At 40.3% G+C, this 23,522-nt stretch overlaps 1 long non-coding RNA gene across 2 annotated transcripts in view; it reads right to left on the bottom strand.

Moving 5' to 3' along the window:
* The window catches only part of LOC134876080 (uncharacterized), a 35,429-nt gene extending 12,447 nt beyond the window's left edge, over positions 1-22,982 (bottom strand). Inside the window, exons 1-4 of one of the 2 annotated variants that reach the window (XR_010167338.1) lie at positions 22,942-22,982; positions 22,258-22,318; positions 20,370-20,569; positions 20,079-20,294 (exon numbers count right to left, since the gene is read on the bottom strand). This is a non-coding gene — a long non-coding RNA (uncharacterized LOC134876080). Of the gene's footprint in view, positions 1-18,869; positions 20,295-20,369; positions 20,570-22,257; positions 22,319-22,941 lie in introns of those variants that run through there. The other variant, XR_010167337.1, reaches the window with a different exon arrangement.
* Positions 22,983-23,522: the final 540 nt, after the last annotated feature.

Below are 23,522 nucleotides of genomic sequence, written 5' to 3'. Positions count from 1 at the left end.
GATAGCTTACGAGATGTTGTCTATTAGAATTTGGAATAGTGGAAGTCTGTAACTACAACGTTTCATAGTTAAAGACTTCCGCTTAATAGCAGCTTGGCGATTGGAATGTTCCCATCCGCCTCTCGAATAGCTGTGTAATTGAGGACAAGGGACTAATGATTAATTATCCCATCCCTGTGCACTGTTTACCGAGATGATCACTGCTGATCAGTGGTGATTAAAATTGAACTGCCACTCATATTCAGTCTTGGTGTCAAGCATTGAGCAGATGTGGTGATATCAGCTATTTTGTAACCCCCTTTTCCATCCTTGTAAAAGACTTCAGACTTCTATCGCAACAGTAATATCACAACGAATGAATAGAGAACTGCAGGTAAGCTGAGTTAAGAGATATGCTGAATTCCTTTAAACTTCTAAACAAATGTTGACATTATGGCAATTCACTTTATAGAACAGCCAAAGATATAAGGGAAAGAGGGAGAGAATGGGCAAGACTGCAGAATGAAAAACTGACTTAGGTGAGCTCCCAGGGCACCCATCACCATGTTTCTGTTTGAAACAAAAACATAAACTTTTTTGTGAAATGTTTTGGAAGCTTTCGTCATCCCAACAATGATACGCAAATGTGTTGGTTAAAGGGGCAAGCCAAGGACACAAATAGTGACTTATTGGATTCTCTTGGCCTTTATCTTCCTTCCATCTGTAAACGTGAACATATTTGCCAAATCCACAAGTGTCGAGGAGAGTGTGGCCTTGCCCCTGTTTTTGGCCATTAAGCATTTGATGAATGTCCCTGGGAACGCCACACATGGAGGGACATGTCGCCCAAGCGGCATGCGGCCATAATGACTTGCTGCAGATCATATAAACAGATCAGTTATTTGCCAAACCAAACAGTGCCAAACTGTGGGTGATGCTTCCCAGAGAGGGGAAAGACAGGCTGTGTTAGTTGCTTGTCTAGGTTTTGGACCTATTATTTAAACGTGAATAAAATGCTTTTCATGTTTTGTTATCAACAAAATTCCCTTTCCACATTCACACTATAAACTGGTAGTCAGTAATATGAAAACTCAGCCTTAAAGCTTTTTTCATTTTACAATCCCACAATCACTCATAGAAATGTTAATGTGATGAGCTAGTTATTTGTATTTTATTAAGTTCTCTTTAGATGTTCTAGCAGTATTAATTTAACATTTATGGCAATCACAAAGAGTACATTGAATTGAGGTGAACTGGAATCTATAAACAAAGATAAACACAAATGAAAACTGGCAACAGACATGGAGACAAATCGGAAGAGACAAAAGAGTAGATACTCTTGTCCCCTCTCCTGGATGCCTCAGAAATTAAACATACCCACTGCATAAGCGAGTAAAAATACACCCAAGCTCTATTTGCCTTGAAACAAGAGTGTTAAAAGAGAAACCAGAAGAAGTAGAGGATAGAGAAGCACAGGCCTGTTTTTGAGAAAAAGCCAAAGAGACTGTGAAGCCCAAGCTTTTTATATGAATATTATTTGAATATCAAATGATAGCAATTTTCTGTGTCCATCTTTATAGATTGCTTTTGTGGAAGTCACAATTACTGAAGCAAATTTAAGCCACACCTTACATGGCCCCTCTGACGAACCCCTTTCATCCTTGTCCACTTCCTCTTCCCTTATCAATCAATCAACTTTATCTATAAAGCCCTTTAAAAACAGCCGCAGCTGAAACAAAGTGCTGCACATGGATAAAAACACGTAGCACAAAACACAAAAACAATATAAAAACAACAATAAAAAATCAATAACAATATCAAAACAACAAGACCAATGAAACATAGTCTCATGCTGGGTCAAAAGCCCAGGAATAGAAATGGGTATTAAGACGAGTTTTAAAAATGGGCAGTGTAGGGGCTTTTCTAATGTGCAATGGGAGGTCATTCCACAGATTAGGACCGGCAGCGGAAAAGGCTCTATCCCCTCTGAGCTTCCGTTTAGGCCTTGGTACCTCCAGGAGCAGCTGATCAACTGACCTGAGGCACCGGGCAGGAGTGTAAGGATTGAGCAGCTCAGAGAGGTGTGCCTCGTTCCTATAAAAATAAAGTTGCAAGTAGAATTCTGTTGCTAGATATGTTTTGATAAAATAAGTCGGGTTTAATTTCTACACTCCCGCTGTGACCTAATCTTTACTATCATGTTAACCCTCCAATAGGATCCACAAGGTTTCCAATTCTGAATCCTTGTGTTAAAACCGTTTAACAGACTTAACATTTAAACTTAAACAATTAAATAGTGCTTGTTTTTGTTATAGGTGTGCATGTTTATATTGTTACTTTCACATGAACCATAAATTAGTATATATGTGGGATCACCATGGTCACATCACCGGGACGGAGAAGCCATCCATGGAGGACCTCTACTCCCAGGGGCTCAGGAAGAAAGACTTATCAAAGACCCCCATCACTCGAGCAACAAACTGTTCTGTCTGCTGCCGTCTGGCAAGCGGTACCGTAGCATCTGGATTAAAACCACCAGACTCAGAGACAATTTCATTCCTCAGGCAATAACACTATTAAACACCTGAGCTCTGTAAAGTGCCTCCATAAGCGTTTATCTGTTTGCATCTTTTAATTTATTTATGTAACATATTCCATTTACGCGTGTATCGACTGTTCTTGCACTATTTCTATTTTTTTTTGGCAACATTCTCGTTATTATCCTTCTCCGAATGTGATAGGATCTCAAAGTTAGAAAGGACCTTAGATTAGCCTTCATGCCTCATCCGAATCTATCCAATTCCAGTGAACTTTTACTTAATTTTAATTGCAGCACATGAATCACAAAATGTCCTGTTTGTGCATAATGAGGTAAAATAAAATCTTACCCGTGCAATGCTCTGCTATGAGGCCTTAAATGTAAGGTATACGTCAGTTTGCAAATGTGCGCGCATTTAATCCAAACCACAGCAGTATCTCGACAATGTACTCGGATATGCTTCCGACCCATCTGTGATTTAATCCTCATACACATCGACATCCTTCACAGTACCACCGTCTCTCTCTACAAATCCAATTGTAGGCCATTAAAGGTGAACACGGCCGCACTGTCTGAAGCACAAATGTGTCTTAAGCGTATTTTGTGTGATCCCCGCTGGTTGGTTCCCATGCGAAGAGGAAAGCTGGCAAAATCAGTCAATAAGTAAATGCAAAAGCAATGCCATGCAAATGCACATTTGCCTTTTACATCCATTAGCAGTGGAAGGTCCAAAAGAACAGAAAATGCAGCTGAATGGAACTGTAAGGGAATTAGCTGGATAGGCTGCGGTATTTTATCTGAGAGTAATGCAGCACACACAGGCCTGAATATCTATGAGTAATGGTAAATCTGTATGAAAATGTTTCTCAATCCTCAGGTGGCTATGCTAAACTATGCTAAACTGACAGAAGGCCAATTGAAATAAATGACTGTGCCACAGCATTTTTTGCTGTAGCCAGCACCTGTGGGCAAACTTGGCAAAAAAAAATTGGAAATGCATTATAAATGGACACACGGTCCTTTAACAACAATACATTTACTTGTTTAACACACAGCTACTCTTTTGCTGGATAAACCACAGCGGTTTTCTGGCTCCCTAAGTGCCCAGAGAGCTCTGATTGATGGACATGTCCGATAGCAGTTAACATTCCCAGATTTTCAAAGGGCCTGATGATGAAGCAATCATCGCTCCATCCAGCACTGAGTTAAATCTAGCAGCCAGCCAGACCAAATACCACATGTGAGAGAGTGGATGAATCTTGATTTCAAAGTAAAGAGCCACATTTTTTCAACAAAACTCCATACGTCATCAAATGTCTGTCACATCTTTAACAAGGACACACACTTCCACATGCAATTCTTCCCGACCTCCTTCCACAAATAATGAGAAAGCAGCGTTGCGTTGGAACTCAGCGTGCCTCCAACATTACGCCATAAGGCCTCGGCTAATTCAATTATAAAGCCTTCACATACCAATGGGCAGCAGCTCTGTGAAAGTCAGACAACACTCTGAGACATTCCCTGCCTGTAAACAAGAAAAGATGATGTTTCCTGCCCAGAGGCTAGGATCCATTAATACTCCCATCCGCTCATACTCACACGCAAACGCATAGCCTACACCTTGAGTCACAAAACAAACAACATTCTTCTATTAGACACACTAACACTCAGATAGCAGAGATAGAGCAGCATAACACACACCTGAGTAAGATGATCCAGGGTTCAGAGAAAAAAAACTATGAAGCACACATATAAAAAAATGACCTTTTAATTTGGCACTGTTGGGCATGATTTATGTTCAAGATTTTGCTTGTGTAGTCATGACATCACCGATGAGCCACAACAGCTGAGCCACAAGGTTTGAGGTCTGAGATCTAAAACCATTCGGAAACAATTAGATGTTCCGAACAATTTTACAGACCTCCAACACTGTCTTGCACAAAGGTAGCTAGCTCGCAGTTAGCCATTTCTTTCGTGGTATATATTTGGTTTGTCTTTCTCTTCAATGGGAAAATGTGTGCTGTAAAATATAAATCAACATCATTCATCATGACTACATGAACTATTATCTTTAAACTCCCAACTACAAGAAAATCACCTAAAATAGTACTTTTCAAATTGTGCAATTCACTTTCATTGACAAAGGCTTTGGGCGTGCATTATTGTGTTTCCCCAATCAGATAGGCCTACAAATGTTCTATGTCGTGCCAAAATAATTGTTCAAGTTACTCACTGCCACAAAAACCATAGCTCTTCCCAACCACACACAAGAAGTGAGTTGCGTCCAAGTAAAAATACAAAAGTATTAGCATCAAAATATTTTATTTGGCACTTGGTAAAGGTAGGGATTATTAAAATAACTTGATATACTGCTGGGTAGCTTAACTAAATAATGATGTATTGGTTGAATTATATTCCATATCATAAATCCATCCCTGCAACGTAGCTAGTAACTCAATTTGTGAAAAACAAAAGTGGAGTATAAAGTACAAAATTGCCTCCAGAATGTAGTAAAGTAAAAGGATCAAGTATAATAACATGAAAATACTCAGTGAAGTAGAAGTACCTCAAAAATGTTCTCAATTACAGTACTTGGGTAAATGTAATTAGTTACATTCTGTAACACTGAAACCTAAAAATGACTGTCGGCATTGAAGTCTTAATTGCCAGTATAATTACATATGTGCAGAGGGCTAATTAGCCACAACAGAAAACACCTGTGTTAACCTAGCATTTGGTAAAATACAGTATTTTACCAAATAATAGTTTTTTTGCAATTCAGCATCTCTTTAAATGGTTTAGCAGAAGAAGAGAGGACTTTGTTGTTGTTCCTTTAGACATAATTATTCGTAGGTTACGCTAACTGCGTCATTAGCAATATTAGATGGTGCTTTTAAGGTAACTGCCAACCTTGAAAACTCCGCGAAAGAAATGTTTTTCTCTATTGCTCCACAAGCCAAGTTGCAAATAATAATAAATAACAGAAGTATTTTTGTAGTTTTACTGGATACGAACAGAGGAGTTGATAAATAAACACTCACCAGTTTGACGACATGCTAAACGGTTTACGTCTGCCTGCAGCTCCGTTTACACAAACGCCATGTTACTCCAGGTTCACTTTCAAACATGTTAGCAAGACTCTTCGACTTTAAACACCGAACATTTCGCACTTGTCGCCTCCTGTAAATAATACATCCGTTATTGTATTTGTCTTTCGCCATGCTCCGCAGTGTATCTTCTTAAAATGCTTTAGAACTTCTTCCAAACAGCGCTGCACGTGCAAAATCAAGACAGATGTCTCGAGACGTCAGATAAAGTTAGGGCTGTACCATTCTTGGGAAGGGTGATAGACACACATTTTGACATTTACCATCACAGCTATAGCCAGCTAGTTATTAAATATGAATGATATCGCCAGTTTTTTTTTACAGACAAGTTGAAGTTTTGTCTAATGTAAATACACATGTTCCTCTTGTGCAAAGGAATGTCAAACGCTATTGTACATACGTCCATAGATTATAGGTACAAATTCATGACACTAATGGATCAACCCTTCATTTTTATAACAATTCCTTAAAGTGCCTGGTTCTGATCAAATTATCAATTAAAATGTACATTTGCAAATATAGTATTGCTGGATTGCCATTAAATGTATGGTCAAAAATTATCCTTATATCATCCCAATTAAAACATTGTCGTGCTGAAACATAACTTGACATGCATAAAAATATGTCAATAATTCTGCACCTCTGTTATATTCTCATACAACCGCAGGGAAATGCCATGCTCTCAGTCTATCTTGTCAAAGTCAATCTTGTCCACTGTATTACTCAACTAGAGCCAATGCATATTTAAGTGCTCCACTGTGCGTGAGAGAATAAATGGAAATAAAAAGAATAAAATCAGAAAATGGTCACATGCCTTTTTCTTACTTAACTGAACAAGCCAGGGAAACACAAAATAAATCTATTTGCAATTTCAGGCAGGCAAGATGCCTACAGTTAGCTCTGACATACCCAGTTCCTTGCCCCCCACTCCTCCCCTCTCAGGAATAAGAGAAAAGGCCTGAAGGGTTGTGAAAGGCATGCTCTCCAGTAAGCAGAAACATGTTTTGAATTTGACACTGCACATGAGCTACAGGTCTCCGTCTCAGGATCAGTCCCTCTGTTCCTCTCTTTCTCTGTCTGTTTGCTTTCCGTACCTCTCAACCTGGTCATGAACATGACTATGTGTGATACGTTCCTGCTCACATTGCATCTTGAGGCTTTTTCCAAGCCCTCTTTGCATGTTACAGGAAATGTGTAATACCTGCAATCTCCTTACTCCTCCACATCACTCCCACAACTGCCCTTGCAGCCTGCAGCTCACTATCCCAACTCTATGTGGGTAGTTCCCCTTGAGTTGACGGGCTGCCTATTCGATGCAGCGTAATCATTGGAGCATATGAATGAAGGATGAGATGCTTTGGTAACAATAGGCCAATGGAGGAGGCAGGCAGACCGAGTGGAGAGGAAAGCATCAACCCACATATGGGATTCAATGCAGAATTATACCATTGGACATTCCTCTTCACCAACCAGTGAAGCTGAGATTTCTTTCAGTGAGTATTTAAATCGAAGTCAAACATTCCATATGAAGTATGGGCCAATAGATATGAGTGAGAGCCTAAGGGACACAAATCAAAGGTCATGATTTGGATTAAAACCAATACAATTTAACAAAATTGCACATGAGCCCCAGCCTCAGGGACTATTCGGTTCCCCCCAGGAAATGACTGCTAAAGGTGAACAATTAAGCCACCTGTTTTCCTACCCTATAAACAAATGCATTCCCAAGGCCTCAGTAAATTCATTAAAACAGCAGTGAATGGTGCAGGGGGAGACAGATGACCCCCTTCTTCCAACTGACTGACAGCCAAGGTTAGGCAAAGTCAAACCACAGGTTGCTTCCTGCACCCTCACTAAACCTAATTTCCTCTCAGCTTGTTTCTTTTTCTGGTAGACTCTTACTGTGTTAAGTGGAAAGATTGTTTTTTTTCTCCCCTTCTACTTCCCCTACATTCCTTCCTCTATCTCACCAGATCTGGTTTTATTTGCGAGCACAGAGTGATACTCTCACGCAGGATCACTCTGGTGCTACACATTTATTTTTTTCAGATTTCTGAACGAAACAGAAGATCACTGTCACGTCTCCACTCACCATTCGGTGCGAAACACACTTCTCTTCTACACGAACTCTCCTTCTTCTCTATGCTCTTGCGAGACTTGATGTCACACTCATCATAAATCCACTGAGTGTGACAATACTGACACATGCTGATCATCTCCCAAAACATGTCAACAACTTGCCAAAGAACACAATATTTTTAACATAAGTTATTTTCCCAACCACAAGCAATACCCAAAAACAGCATATTTTCTTCTACTGCTTAATTGTAACTACTACATAAACCTGAATAATACGACTGTGTGCCACATTATCATCTACTCTTTTTACTAGTTCTACCTCTGGTATATAGCCACATAAAAGCCAAAGCTTACATGGATTAAAAGCTGCCCATTCTCTTTCTTACTGCACGTTGCCCTTCTTAATGTGTGTAGCTGCACATTGGTGGCATAAATATTGATCTATAGTTAACACACAAACTTACTGAGAAAATGGCATTGACTGAGAAAAAGTCACCAACCTTTTCATCATAATTTTAGAACAGTTGACAATTTTGAGATAGAAGGAAGAGCATACACAACCCACTGTAGGTGCACATATATGCTTCATACACCTTCACCTCCTTCGAACCCTCTCACATCTCTCTTTTTGTTTGCTCTGACACCCAGCAGCTGTTCAATGCCATGTCGTGGCCTATCAGGACCATCTGTAGGGGTAGGAAAGGCATTAGCTGCCCCATCAGCATACTCACTTTACCCTTCCTTAGGTCACAGGTGGCGCCAGGGGACATCAACAGGTCACACACTTGCACAAAATGCATAATGCGTTCATATACAACTTTCTCTAAAAGGTCACAGGTAATCTAAAGGATGTGATCATTGTTCCCGACACACACTTTTAAAATGTATTAAAATCATGCATGATCGATACTTAAGACACTCCTTTGTATTTTGATGTCAAGATACATTTACACACACACACACACACACACACACACACACACACACACACACACACACACACACACACACACACACACACACACACACACACACACACACACACACACACACACACACACACACACACACACACACACACACACACACACACACACACACACACACACACACACACACACACACACACACACACACACACACCATAAATCAGTTTTACTGAAAATCTTCCAAAATTGAACATGTGGTCAGACAAAATGAATGCACTTTAAAAGGCCTTACATAGATTTTCCGTAGCTACCTTAAGTGCACTGAGAGGCTTGGGCTTAACATGACCTCATCACTAAATTTATAACATGACCTGACGCAAGACGCAGCAACATCAAACATCAAAGGGCTCCAGTCAGCAGATCTCACCCTAAGCCTCTTTTATGCTGGTATCAAGTCTGGCTTGGTTAGAAAAAATTGTATAAAGAAATGTTGCATGTAATAGAAGACTTGGGTAAGGAAGAAAGGACAACGGGGGTGGGAAGAGGTGGGGGCAGAGGAGGAAGTCCTACAGTCATTACTAGGACGGCTGAGGGCTGTAAATCAAACATAATCATAGCAGTGCTTTCCCACAAGGGCCACAAGCACTTCCCACTGGCTTCACACAAGTCAATAATTAATAAAAACGGCAGCTTAAGCCACCCCCAGTCCACACATACACACAAATAAACAGCATTTGTATTGTCTTTAGAAAAATGCTGTCTGAGTCGCTTCATGGTTGTTTACTTCCTGAGAACTTCCATTAATTTCGAAGTACTGTCATGAACGTAAACAATGGCCGCGCCAAACCAGGATCAGAATAAGAGGGGGAGAGAGAAAAAGTTAGAGGCAGGGGAAAGAGATAAATATTGGAAAAAGTTTTAAAAAGTGCCATTCAAATACCATTAGCACACCAACAAATACTAAGACACATGCACACCTCTAATCCATCATAAGAAAGCCAGAGCAGCAGCATTTCCACAGGGAGACATCCAGGGAGCTCTACACACAACAAACTACCCACCCCAACTATGATACACACACTCACTCACAGAAAGTGAAAATATGCTGGAAAGTGTGTGAAACTAGGTGCTGAAAGAAAAGCGCCTTAGTGCTTTAGCAGGGAAACGAGGCAGCAGGAGAGAGCAGCGGTCCAGGATCTAGAGCTATCCAAGGTTCTGAAACACTCCCACTCCCTCAGAAACAATTGTCTGGAGAAGAGATTCGGGAGAGGAGGAAGAATTGGCTGAGGAAAATAACTGTCCATGGCAATGACTCAACAGCGTGGCTCTCCTTTCAGCACTGGCTCTGTTTATGTGCACGAAGTAAGCCACTGTCAGACTGTTTACTTATACCTTTGATATGCAATTGAGTTTCCCTGCTCCTATGAATAAGGCTGCTGACTGAATAATCCTGTTTGGTGACAGAATGGACCACCTAAAGAAAGCCAAAAATAAGTAGCTGCCTACAGATTATATTTGCATACATTTTATATTTATTTTATATAAAATTAATAAAATAAATTCACAGCTAGGAGGCAAAAAAGGTAATGTAAATTAAAGTTACACACTACAAAAATTTGCTGGACTTGTTATATATTTTCAATATAAGCTAGGATGTAACAAATATGTATGTAAAATGTGATTATCATAAACAGTGCTTGTATATTCCATGAATAAGTATTGTCATGGAAATTCAGTCTGAGAAACTCCTGACATGATAACTGTTAAACAAAACACTGCCAAACAAACCTAAAGTGTGCTGCTGGAAGTACAGATAGTGTAAATGCAGCTTTATTATACCATAGTGGAGATACTTTCCTGTCCTTTATTGCTGTGCTGTGTATTGACTCGGTGAAAAGATTCCTATTTCAAAAGTTGGTTTCAGGTTCTCCAGACCTGCAATGATGAAATATGAGTGCAACAGTTTGCACTGAGCCAATCGATGTTGGGAGTTTTGTAATACGATTAATAGTCTAAATTTAATTCATTATTGATATATATGCTCTCTTACATCTACCTGCTATTTGTTAGAAACTGCATTTTATAGCCACAGAGAGAAAATGATTTAAAAATGTTAAAAGTATTGACTTTTCTTCAGAAATTGGGTTCAAATTGTGAACTAATCCATCTATAGAGCATGTGAACTCTGGCATGCAGCATGTGTGACCAGGGTGAGCTACTTAAGTAGAATGTAAAAGGTTTTTGTGCAATGCAAAAGTAAATGTAAATGTCAAGGTTAGCTGACATGAGGCTTTGTGAAAGACATTGATGTGTAATTAACGCGGTTTCTGGCAGATTAATCCTATTTAGTGTCATCCTGCTAGTTTGGTTATTTTGGAGTGCACTCTTTGAATTAAAGTATCTTTTTGTGATGAAAAAAGTAGGTGTGATTGTTACATAAAAAATATCCTTATGATTTGCATGCTCTTATCTAAAATGATATTCATATAAATACTTTATTATAAATCTTAAAATGAGGTTGTATCCAGACAAATTACATGTATTTGTCTTTACCATGATCCTGACACTAAGCATGCACTTTTGCAGCTTTTGACTTAATGACTTGTTGCTCTGACAACATCTTTGAAAACCCCAGAAAATCCGACTCATGTCAAGTCATTACCATCCGATTATTCAAAGAAAGAAAAGGGCACAGTGTGCGAGAGCAGAAACAATGCATACGGCTAGAGGACTGTCCGTGGTGCTGAATACACAGCCGCTCACAACACAATGGCAGCGCTGGGAGCTGTCTGTGAAGTATGTGGTGCTGAAGTGTGCCAATGGGCCGTGTGCATAAAGCATGTCCTTCCTTGATGGTCATTGAGTCCTCACGGTCTATCCCACAGTGCATCTTGCACCCATTGTTTCTGGTTCAGCAGTCCCACTCTGAACCGGATCAGCTGGAGGTGGCAATGCACTGTGGGATATGCCACAAGCACTTAATGACATCAAGGAAGGTCACTGTAATTCTCAGAGCAGGCGCTAAGCATTTAAGTAGTGGAGTGAGGAGAGATAAATAAAGGAACAATATTAAGAAAAATATATGCAATGTTTCGGTAAGGCTTGTCAGTCATACAGATGCACGAAACAAGTACATAGACTATTGTGGAAAATCTTCTTCTTGTTTCTATATTACCCATTTTGGTCTGACAAGGTTCAAGCCTTGAGCTAGGCATTTTCTTTGAGAGTCTGCTGATTCAGAGTTTTATCCTTCACCCAAATATCAATGTAAATTCTTTCTGCAACTGACGGATGATTAAAATTACTTGGCTCATATTTGACTTATCTTCTGAATTTCAATCTGTACTAAACATGGCAGCTGTTATACAATGTTTTACTTATTCCAGAATACACTTTTTGGAATAAATGTAAGGTCAAAAATAAATAAAAAGTGTTAGCAAAAAGCTTTTTTTTCTCTTTTATATCTGTGATGTATAACACCTGCTGTAGATGAAATTGTTGTTCACAGGATTTTACGAGTCACATCATCTTCTTTACACGGCCCATATTTTACTGATTATTCCAGCACACATCTGTTGTGCTCAAATAGTTTTAAGTGTTTGCTTCTCTGATTTAAATGTCATGGCAGAGACTGAGCTTGTGAGGTGTAGCATGGATTTGCAAGGCTATACAAGACTAGTGTGATGTTTATGATTGGATTGAGTTGTAGTGAAAACTGTTTTCCTGTGGCAATCCATATATAATAATTATGCAGTTTTATAATAAATTATGCAGCCATCATATTAAATTAATTGAATTTCCCAACCGGAATCTCCAGTCTCACATTCCCATTCAATGTATTCAGTAATCATCAACAGAACAATAATGATGTCTTCTGCCATCAAAGATTGATGAGCACTGATATGATCATTTTGCAAATATAGAAAAAATGCCTGGTAATTATTAAAACCGCTGCACTGTGAGAAATGCAGGGACTTAGTTTGTCTTTCCCTCCCTTACAAAAAAAAAGGTGAAAGCAGGAAGAAGATGGAGACGTTAATGTTGGAGGAGAGAACAACACGCTCACTCTCTCCTCATTGACTTGCCCCGGGCCACATAGGTGTGACTAAGTCTTATAGATTCACGGCTGATGGCAGAGCAGGGTTAGTGAGTGAATAGTGGGTAACCGGAGCAAAGTGCCGTCTTGCAGATCCTTGGAGAAAATGGCTTGGCAAGAGAGAGAGAGCTCTCGATCGATAATGCTCTGAAGAAGTTTGATAGGTATTTGGTGGGGCTGACTTTCAACACAGCATCTGTGCTCTGGAAGACCTAAGAGGTCTGTTGGTTTCCTACCATCTTGTTTTCTCTGTTGATTCTCTGTCAGCCTGGAAGCTATTCACTGTGATGATATTGATCTTTCCTCTTACTGAATGTTGGACACTATTACCCAACAGTTTTGTAGTCTGATATTTGTTCTGAGAAGATACAATTGAATGAACCTGTGTTTAGGAAAAACTGCCACTGTGATTTGATAAATTAAAATGTAAATATCTGAGGTAATAAAGGTCTGTAAAGCAACCTGTTCTTTAAATCCAGGCGGTGTCTCCAGCTTTATGCGTTCTAACCTATTAATATTTAGAAATCACGTATTGTGTTTCTAAATTTCATTTAAAAAAAAATGTAACAGAGCAACAGCTTATACCCTTATGGAAATCCCTGACACTTTTCCCACTCTGTAAAAACAGGCAGAAGCATCTCTGCTGCTGAAACAATATGTTGCCACACACCTACTGTGTCACACCCTTTACAGCTGCTATACACCAGGGGCAGTGTCAAATCTAAGTTATTCTAGGGACTTGCTGCAGAATAAAAGGCACAATACATGGATTCTAGTCCCGGAATATCATGACAAATGGTGTGACACTGATAAATCCTGGACTGAGAGAAAGGGAGACTTGGCAACCCGGTAAGTGCTAAACCCCCACAATCAGCAGCATTAATGACAAGAGTGGCTCTGATCAAAAAACAATCCGATCTGGGCTTTTTCAATATCTGGGCAATGATTCGAGAGGGTGCCGCTTTGGACATCTTTAGATGTTTGAAAACACTGATTGATTAAAAAGATATTGGCTATGACAAATGTATATGTTATATAACACCCGTAGAGCTTAGTATCAGTGACATCAATGCTGTTTTTTAGCACTGCACTAAACTGCAATTCGCCTTTCCAATATTCAATCGGTCTTGTCATGTGTTTTCTGTGCTCTTCCTTTTTTTTCTCTGGGAAATGCAGAAACAAATAAAATACATTCTGTGTCACTATTGGGTTGTATATGTTTTAGAGTAGATCCAACAAGGCAATGGTTGTGAATAAGAAATATGAAAGTTGAGAAGAAAAAAGTATGAAACAGCAATGCACTAAACAGCTATGAATATCCAAGTGTGGCAAGGGACATGGTCCAAAAGACTAAAGAAAAGTCTGCACAGCATCAGAGCAGTTAGTCAGCAAGTCTCCCTAAAGCTCTGGATTGAAATGGCCGGACTGAGATGGAGGGAGGGACGGATTGTTTATGACTCTGCTCTCACTCTCTCCTCTCCCCCACCCTCCCCCTCTTTTCCTCTTATCATCATTTAAAAACACTCAGCCTTCACATCTCTGCTTTTCTCCCCTTCAAACTGTGAAAGTGGCAAATGTGACACAGGCCTCATATGGCCCTGACAGAAAGGAAGATGGCAAAGAAAATCTGCATCAACACAAGAGAAGCCATTAAAACTAATGTTTGTTCTGGGACATATGGTACCAACAAAAATGAACACCTTACCTATCAAACTTTCAATTTGTACCACCGCCAAAAAGCCAGGTAAATGTGGAAGAGCTACAGTTAGTGCATCAAAACAAGATACATAACAACTATAAAAATACGATAAAGCTAAATGTGATTAAATTCGAATACACATTTCATTTCTGTGTTCTCTTTTGAATCCCAAAATGGTGTCAGTAGTAATCGCTCAATTTTGCGTGTCTATTCCCGACTCATTACAACTGAGAGAATGGTGCTGTACAATTGTTTGACCCTTCCTGCTCAACCTATGTCCTTGGCTGCTGAGAGCGCTAGACGAGAGAGTTCTATGGGATAAAGGGTGGCTATTCCCACACTCTGCCCTTTGGCTGTCTGCAAACAGAGAGCCATCGTATCTGTTACGAGAGAAGCCTGATGAAGGTATGCTGGCTGCACAAACCCAATGCATGCCTCTGCAGCAGCAGCACCACCAACTCTCTAAAAGGACCCATTGTGCTCTGCCAAAGTCTTTCCCTCTTAGCGGTGAAGTGGCCATTGTGGCTCGCAGAATAGGCCTTCCTCTCCATTGCCTGGCAGGTGAAGTGACGCCATGATGAGGGCGAGTGTGACCGCGGTCGTAACAGTAGACAGTCTCTCAATATCATGACCTCCATCAGCCCCAGAGTGCCCTCTGTGGCTCAGACCGTTCTTCCAACAGGTGGGGACAATCCAGACTTAAATTCAGCAAGTGAACAGAGCCATAGGAACATTGGCATTCTGATATTGGAAATAGCTGATATTGGAGTTGTGCGGGTGACAGTTTTTAGCATGTATGGCTCAACTTTGGACAACTTGTATTGATTTTGCTGCAGGGTGGCACTTTGGAAATAAATTCCTGTGTGACAGAAGAGACAAAAGCCTTATGGATTTCTGGGAGAGGAATGAAGTACGGTGGAGCACAGCAATTCTCTTAAGAGTTCCACACTGTGAGCAATATTTACAGCTTTGCTCAGTCAGCTAAGGAGTTTGGAAGAGGAGTTTTAAAGAAAGAAACATAAAGAGTGAAAAAACAAGCATTAACAGACTGATGACGCTGTATGTCCATGGTGTTAGCTACACCTTATGTGTTACTCATAAGCAAATCAGAAGGGGGGACATAATTCAAAAGTGATGACTGAAAGTTCTATACTGTGTATATTTGCTGTATATTTTTCAGGTGGAGAATCTCATGATATGCTTTGTTGACTACAGAAAAAAGGCTTATGTATTTTATTGCATATGGCTCTGTACAAACAGCGACTAAATGACATTGATACTAACGTCCAGCGCTTGTCTTTGAAAGCAAATTCTATTGTTTAGCTAGATATATAATTATTATGCAAACAAATTGTATGATTATGCACAACTAGAAATAGTGTTGGATGAGTGATATCCCACAGCATAAGGATTAGTAACTAACACCCACTGTTCAATTATGAGCATAAAACTCTTATGTTGGGTTTTTTTTTGTCCCATTTTCCATGTTATGCAACCTGCTCCAGTTTGAAATAGAATCCTTTCACAGCTAACCACATGTTAGCATATGCTAGAATGGTTGGGTACAGTTCAGACAAAGATGGAGACCGACTTGGTTTGGAAGATGAGACAAAGCCAAGTGAGTCTCTAACAGGCTCTGCAGTGTAAAAAAAAAAAAAACACCACTGTTTACTCCAAACTCAGAGAGGAAGTCTTTGGATTGCAGTGTGTTAATATCAGCTGGCTTTGTCCAGAACATGCCCTTTCAAGTGGGGAGGTAGGGAGACTGGGGTGATATTTTTAAACCTGAGAAACAGCAGCTGCCTTTGCGCTGGAGTTATTTGGGTTAAACAGCTCACTGGCGGGTGCCAAAGAGATATGTCTCACACCTGAAACATAAACCGGTCCTGATAAACTCTCCAGTCCCAAATCCTCTCAAGTCAAAGTGGGATGACACCCGAGGGAGATGATATTTGAGGTGAGGCCAAAAAGAAAGATGCTCAAATGACAAAATGCCTGTTTTATCCCTCCATTATTGATACTCCCTCATTCTCTTTAGGAATATCAAGCTGAGCCTCCTAAAAGGCAGAAAATATGGAAATGCAAATATTTCAAATCAGACCACTGGAGGCTATGAAGAATATCTTCATTAATTCATTGGCCTGCTTTTTGTGGGTTACTCTGATTTTTTAAAAGGAGGCTGGGATTCCATTACTTTCAACTGTTTGAGAGAAGAAAAAAGTCCTCATCCAAGATTCAACGTGCGAGCTTTCATGAATTCATGACCCAATCTTTGCGGAATACAGTAGAGTACGTGGCACAAATCCAGGGTTTTCAACACCCAAGTCTCTCAACTATTTCTCAATTAGAAAGACCAAAGACAAGTTGTTAAAAGCTGCGTAGAGAGCTTTGAACTCAACTGCTGCTATCACGCATCAATTTTGAGTCTTTTTCTCTGCCTCCGACAGAATGACAAGAGATGTACTGACTTTTACATCCTCAATAATAAATATCCGCCCAGAATGACTAATATAAGTACAAATCTAGACACGGATATCCTACCGGTGAGGCCACACAGGAGGAAAGGGCGAAACTCGATCAGATCGATGGGCCATACTGTATCCCTCCCCTCTTGTTCCGATCTTTCCACCACCCCTTCCCTTTCTCTCACAAATCATTCCATGCAATCACTCCGAGACAAAGCCAGGTCTTTCAATCCAGCTGTCCATCATAGGCTGTTCCATGTCTACTCAGCAACTGCTTAATCAAAAGAAAAAAAGAGATTGACGGGCAAGACAAAAGAGCTGGCGGAGCACGTCTTGTTCATAATGGCCCCCAAAGCTAAGATGGAGGGAGTGAGGAGAAGTAGGAAGAAATCCTTCATTTTCCTATCAAATTCCCTACTCTTTTTTATGCAAGGGAAAGTGCCTGTCTTCCCTATAGCTCCCATAAGCTCCTTTAACCTCGCAGCTCTCCCACTCTGCGGGGGGATGCTGGACGGGAAGATGGATGAGGGCCAGACGGCGAGTGGCAGAAGCGTGAGTTAATGAGGCATATTGCTCTCTTTGCCTCCTTGCGTGGGATTACAGGAAGATTACCCATTCTGATTCTCTCTTCTTACAAATTTCAATCCCTCGGTCTCTGTTGCGGTAAACTGGAGGGGTGCGACAGGGCGGGGAGGGGCGTATGGAGGGTGTGAGGGCTAATGTTTTGATAGAGGTGAGACAGAAAACAGTGCCTCTGCTCTCTGTCAGGGGAATATGACAGCCACTCAAAAAACTGACCCGCGAAACGATGGAGTTTCTGACTGATGCTTGCAATCTGACAGCTGCTTCACAGGCTGCGCTTGGCCTAAATATACCCAGCATGAGACCGAATATCTTATAAGAGCTCCATCATTAAATTCAGTCCCTCTACAAATGTAATATACAGGCATGCATAACAAACACTTACAAGTCAAATTATGCATTTGAAAAGGTGTTGTTCTTCCGCAGTGTTCAAATGGCATGCTGAGTGTGTGTTGACCCAAAATGATGGCATTTGAGTTGAAAAGCTGGAGATTTGTATGCAGGAAAGTTGTTAGGAGCCTAATGTCACAGGGATGAGCGAAAACAAAAAGAAGCACAGGACCCCAAATCCACTTCTGGCACTCACCACATAACGAACAGTGAAAAGGTCTGGAGAAATTATTCAAATTGCAGGGGAATTTGCAATTATTATAAGTCATCTCAACCCACAAAGGCAATGTTAAGCACCCTTCATGAAGTACGCTGAAAGCTCGGAGAGCAAAACTGGAATCATGTATGGGCCCATTTTCTGCCAGTTGTGTCTTCCTATTGTATTATAAAGAGGAGAAGGTATTTCCAGCCCCATTGTCCAAACATGACTGATAGTCGGGTCTTTTTCGCCTAATTTGGAATTGACAACTGGATGTGAAATTGTGCTCAGGAAAAGTAATATTGTTGCTCTAATTCTCTATATAAATGTTGATGAATTTACAATTTTAAAATGTAGTTTTGATCCATTGGTCAAGTGCCAGTAAAGTCCTCAAATGTTTGGCATCACAAAGGAAATGAGTCACACCACCTTCCTTGTTTTCTAGCACTTCATTTGCATTAAGGGTACAGAAAACTCAATTAGCACTACCTTTTCCAGTGTGTGCTTCAGCAAATAATCCCTACTGTGTTGTACTTTCCTTTTCAACCAATAAGTTCACGGCAGTCATTTACAGCTTTGAGACGTTTCATTAATATGCACACAAAATCTTGTGTCACTGTGAGTAAAGTCACTAGAATTAAATAAAAAGTGAATAACTGAAATTTTCCCCACGTAGCCACCGTCTATCAAGGATGGAGAAGTGATTTTGGTGGTCAAAAGACAAATATTTATGAACAATGTAGTTGGAAGTGGCATATTTATTCTGAAAAACTCAACACATCTTTGGTATAAAAAGGCACAGTATCTCAGTTTTCCCACAGACGCTTACAGGGACCCTCGGTATGTGGTGTCTGCTTTCCTCCTCACCTCCCATCGCTGCCTCTGCGGCTCTGAACTACCGTACATCAGCTCTGTTTAATTATTGTTAGCACAACTAAACCCACAACCCGACTGGTATCACATAGTCAGTGATCTACCGGCTTGTAGTCCTTGTTATATATCCTCTGGTTCGCGGATTTTGTGTAGAGACACCGTTACGCACCCCAGTGGGCGTTTGGCGACACGGTGGCGCAGGAGTCGCTGCATACAGTTGCAGCAGGACTCGGCGCTATATAAAGCCCCCAAATATCCACGTACTGTACGCATTTCACCACGTCGTGCTGTTCACATCAACTTAGAGATAAACACTTCTCAGAGGGCATGAACACCACAGAGGGTCTGACCAGCCAGGCTGCCCTCCAGCACCCAATTATAATGCAGCTGTCCAGTAAAGAAAGTAGAATATACCCTCCGGTGGCCTAATTCCCCGCGTCATAAAGCTTCTATTACAGCATTTAAAATATAAATTAGTTGGTAATAATTAATGATAAACTGAGGCTATTTTGGCAAAATCCCGATCGGCATTCCAGCAACATTTTAATTCAGGGATTTGGAGTGAAGGAGAAGTACGTGTACAAGTACGCATGCTGTGTGTGTGAAAATTAGGCCACATGTATCATCAACAGACTACACTGTTTCTCACTGTCTACAATTTAGAAAAAACAAAAGGAGCTGTTGAAATAAAACGATATCCCGAGTGTCGGAAGCTGGAAGAATAACCCTTCACAAGTCGTCTGCGTAAGTAAATCCACATCTTACAGAAACACGGACTTTCAGCGATCACTGTGATATTTCTTTCCTGAATTCCCACACTCTGTCACGCGTGGCTTCAAACATATACGTCCATCACACCGAATTCAACGGGTCTGCTCCCAGAACCGCAGAAAACAAACAGCAGACCACGAATCCACTCGCCTCCCAAATCTCCTCCAAATATTGACCCATTACGCATCGTTTGCTGCTGGCTGCCTCTCAGAAGAACAAAGCCAACAATTGTTAATTATTGGTATGTTCAGTCTATTTGTAAGACATTTTTCCTGGACTTCACCTGTCATCATGTGTACGGCTTTAGCATAGAGTGACAAATCCCCCCACAGAAATATGTAGTCACAGAAAAGAAGAGAAAAGTCATTACTTGTGTTTTGCAGCAATCCCTCCGATAATATTCTCCAGTCTTGGGGAGGTTTGTAAAGATCCCTGGTTAAATATGTAGCAGTTCACGCTTCTTTGTTTCTTTTTTTTTTTTTTATCCAGAGCGTAGATCAGACCGGAACGTAGGTTTTCTTTACCCCCTCTCTCCTTCAAGACAGATGTGAACGATCCTGGCCGACTCGCTCCACCTGCATCCCCACTGTAACAACAACCACAAGGCAGAACATGCGACTTCAGATTTTGTTTTCAAAATAAAACTCCTCTATTAGTATACCATTCGGTGGCTTTTATTTTGGAGGTTCCGTCGCCGCGTTTCTGTCGGATGCTTCTTGGTATTTCTGGTGGATTTGACGCATCTCCACCTGCATCCACTGGAAGAGACACAGCAGCATCAGCAGCACAGGCAGCGGCACCGCACTGAGGAGGCCGCCCACAGAGACACGCCCCGCTCCGGTTGGAGAAGGCTACTTCACCCTGGGCGAGGAAAGCGAGAGGGAGGTCCTTGAAATGCTGTTAAAAGTACTCCAATTTCCTGTGTGAATATTTTAAAGAATAGTTTGGCCAAAGAAAATGTGTGTCAGTGTGTAAACCTTATAACCCAGTGAGGGATTTCAAGAAAAACAATTATTCATTAATTATGATCAACTCAAATTAAAGAAGGAGGGTAACTATACAGTCCCATATCAACAACATCTAGATAAAAGATGACATTACACAAATAATGCCCTGAAGTACGGCCACAGCTGCCTCAAATAATGATATCAAAGATGAAAGCAGAGCCTATCCTCAGCTAGCTGTGAACCTAATTATATACACTACACTGTCTAGCAAAATGGAATAATTACTAATGAGTCACAAACTTTCAGATACAACCATCAGGTGCACTGCTGCTATTATTTGCTAATGACTGCCTAGACCCTCCAACATTTCCACGGGCAATTATGTAAACAAAACAGTGGGTCCATGAGCTCATCACCGTAAAGGGAGAAAAACAGCATAAAAGACATTTTATTCTAAAGAAGGCATGCTCCTCATCACTGCATTTACTTGGATACGCACAAACATATCCCTCATACAAATGAATGATAAACACTATTATAAAGAAGAAAGCATATTGAGTAAAGGTTTATTTAACAAGTTGAAAGTCCCTGAATAATGACACATATTAACATAACAGCACTTTAAGTGTCTCAAGATACAAGTAATAGCAAACAAAATAATACGCTAAGTAATAATAATAATAATAATAAGTATCACTCTAATATTCTATCACACATAGTCTACTTGCAAAATTCATATTATTTCAGCCATGCATTCAAAGTTATGGTAATGTTGAGAGGCAGAGCTATTTGTTCAAGTAGAATGATTTTCTAGATAATCTGAATATCCACATTTGTTCTTGTGCCAACTGAATTCAAAGTTTTTACTACGCCAAAGAGCACTGCCAGTAAGTTTAATGCATTACATCTGCACCCTGAAAACCCTAATCAATAATTGAAAACAAGGTTCTGTGTATTTCATCAGATAACAAGAGGGATCAGTTTGGACTAGCCAAGCCATTCCCTTTTTGCTGCACCCTCACCTGTTACCCTGAAGGTTGCATTGCCATTGCTCATGGTGAAAACAAGATGTCACCTGCACAAATGGGGCTATTTGATCTTGGCAGAGAAGAGGGTCATTTAAGTCAGGGAGGCCATTTGAAGCTGGAGCTACATTTCTCTCCTGCTCTCACTTTCTCTTCATTCCCTCTCCTCATCATGTCAGACACTGGGCTGACAAAGTTCCTCATTAGAGGCCTTTCCTGGCCTCACTGTGCTCTGTTTCTCCGTCTTTCTTCAGTGGGAGAACAACTGGGTCCGCTCATCATGTCCCTCATCATGTCAACACATTGTCATGGTAAAAGTCTTCATTTACACCTGTACTTCTCATTCACAGGATTGTTTGGTCAGTGCAGTGTGGACTTCATTTCATCATAGATTTCCATGATAAGTCTAAAAGGTCAGCGAATATCTAAAAAATATACATGTTAAGAGTACCAAAGCAAAATTAGTTAACGGCTAGTTAAATCCTTAGTGCTCGTCAATCACAAACCATTTGGAAAATTGACCACACTATTGACACATGGATCAATGATGTCTCTTTGAGTGTTTTATAGTACATACCATTCATGTAGCCATCAGCCTGTTCTGCTTTAAAGGTCTGTCCACGTCAGAGGCGACCGCTCTGTCGACAGAGAAATCACAATGGATCTGAAGGAGGGGTATCAATCACTGCCCTATTGAGCTGCGTGCTATTAGGGCCGCCTGCCAAAGAATATTGACACCTCTCAGAATTACATTTTTCAGGCCAAAATAACAGATTAAAACAAAGATGATGAAGCATGGTAGGTGGCAATTGTAGTCTTGTATATTGTTTTTTTAGTTATGTCAGTTAATAATACATGTGTCTGAATTAAGTGTTACATTTACATTTTGAGTTACTATCTGATACTTTGCCCAAATAAATAGATATTTGACCATTTTGACACATTCTTTACAATAAATAATATAGATTCATCTTGTTTTATTTAATTGCAGATATTTATCAGTGTTATACATACTTATATATTATAGTAATGTGTAATGGCCACAGCCACACAGTGTAAAACGAATACACCTCACCTCCAGTAGCTTTGCTTCATTTCAGTTGCAGTAAAGCATACCAACAACTAACAGCACACATTTGATTTAAATGGTAAACTCTTTATTTGCTTGTAACCTGACAGTAATTAGTTTTTTCTCATACATTTCAACACAGCTAACACAAGTCTTTGTTTGTGTTAATCACTTTCTTTGTCTTTGAGTTACCGTGGTCGTTGGGGGAAGTTACTTCCTGGTTCAGAAAAAGGTGTGGCTGAGGGCTGAGGTCAGGTGAATACTGCAAGCAGCCAATTGGGCCAAATTGGGACAAACCACATGCTTCCATGTCAAAGGGGGATTTGGGACTGGTCACCTTCCTTTTGTATTCTGTTAATCATAATTACCCCTTGTTCTCTATTTGGTTTGGCAAAGCCACTACTGTATATATGTTCCTTGTTTTGTCCTTGTGCCAGGTCAGTTTGTTGAGAAACTAACACCTGTTAATATACTGATATATTAATTAAAAGTACTGTATTTTCTGTTGGGCTTTTTACAGGCCTACTCATTGAGATTCTTGGTTTAGAATGTTTTTTGGGTAAATAAAAAACCCAGTTTCTTTAAACAACTCATTTGTCCTGTTACCTTACTGCTTGGTCCCTAACATGGATCTAAATACATAACCAAATTGAACAATTTACAGGATGAAAGATAGGTGACAATGGAGTTTTTCTCCCCTAACAAATTCAAAGCATAGGTAAAAACATCTCAGCATCCTATACATTTTGGATGTATTGGGACAGAAAACAAAT

Source organism: Eleginops maclovinus, chromosome 14 (genome assembly GCF_036324505.1).
Source record: "Eleginops maclovinus isolate JMC-PN-2008 ecotype Puerto Natales chromosome 14, JC_Emac_rtc_rv5, whole genome shotgun sequence".
Taxonomy (NCBI): domain Eukaryota; kingdom Metazoa; phylum Chordata; class Actinopteri; order Perciformes; family Eleginopidae; genus Eleginops; species Eleginops maclovinus.
The sequence above is the reverse complement of the archived record's forward strand: the minus strand, read 5'-3'. Positions and strand labels throughout refer to the sequence as shown.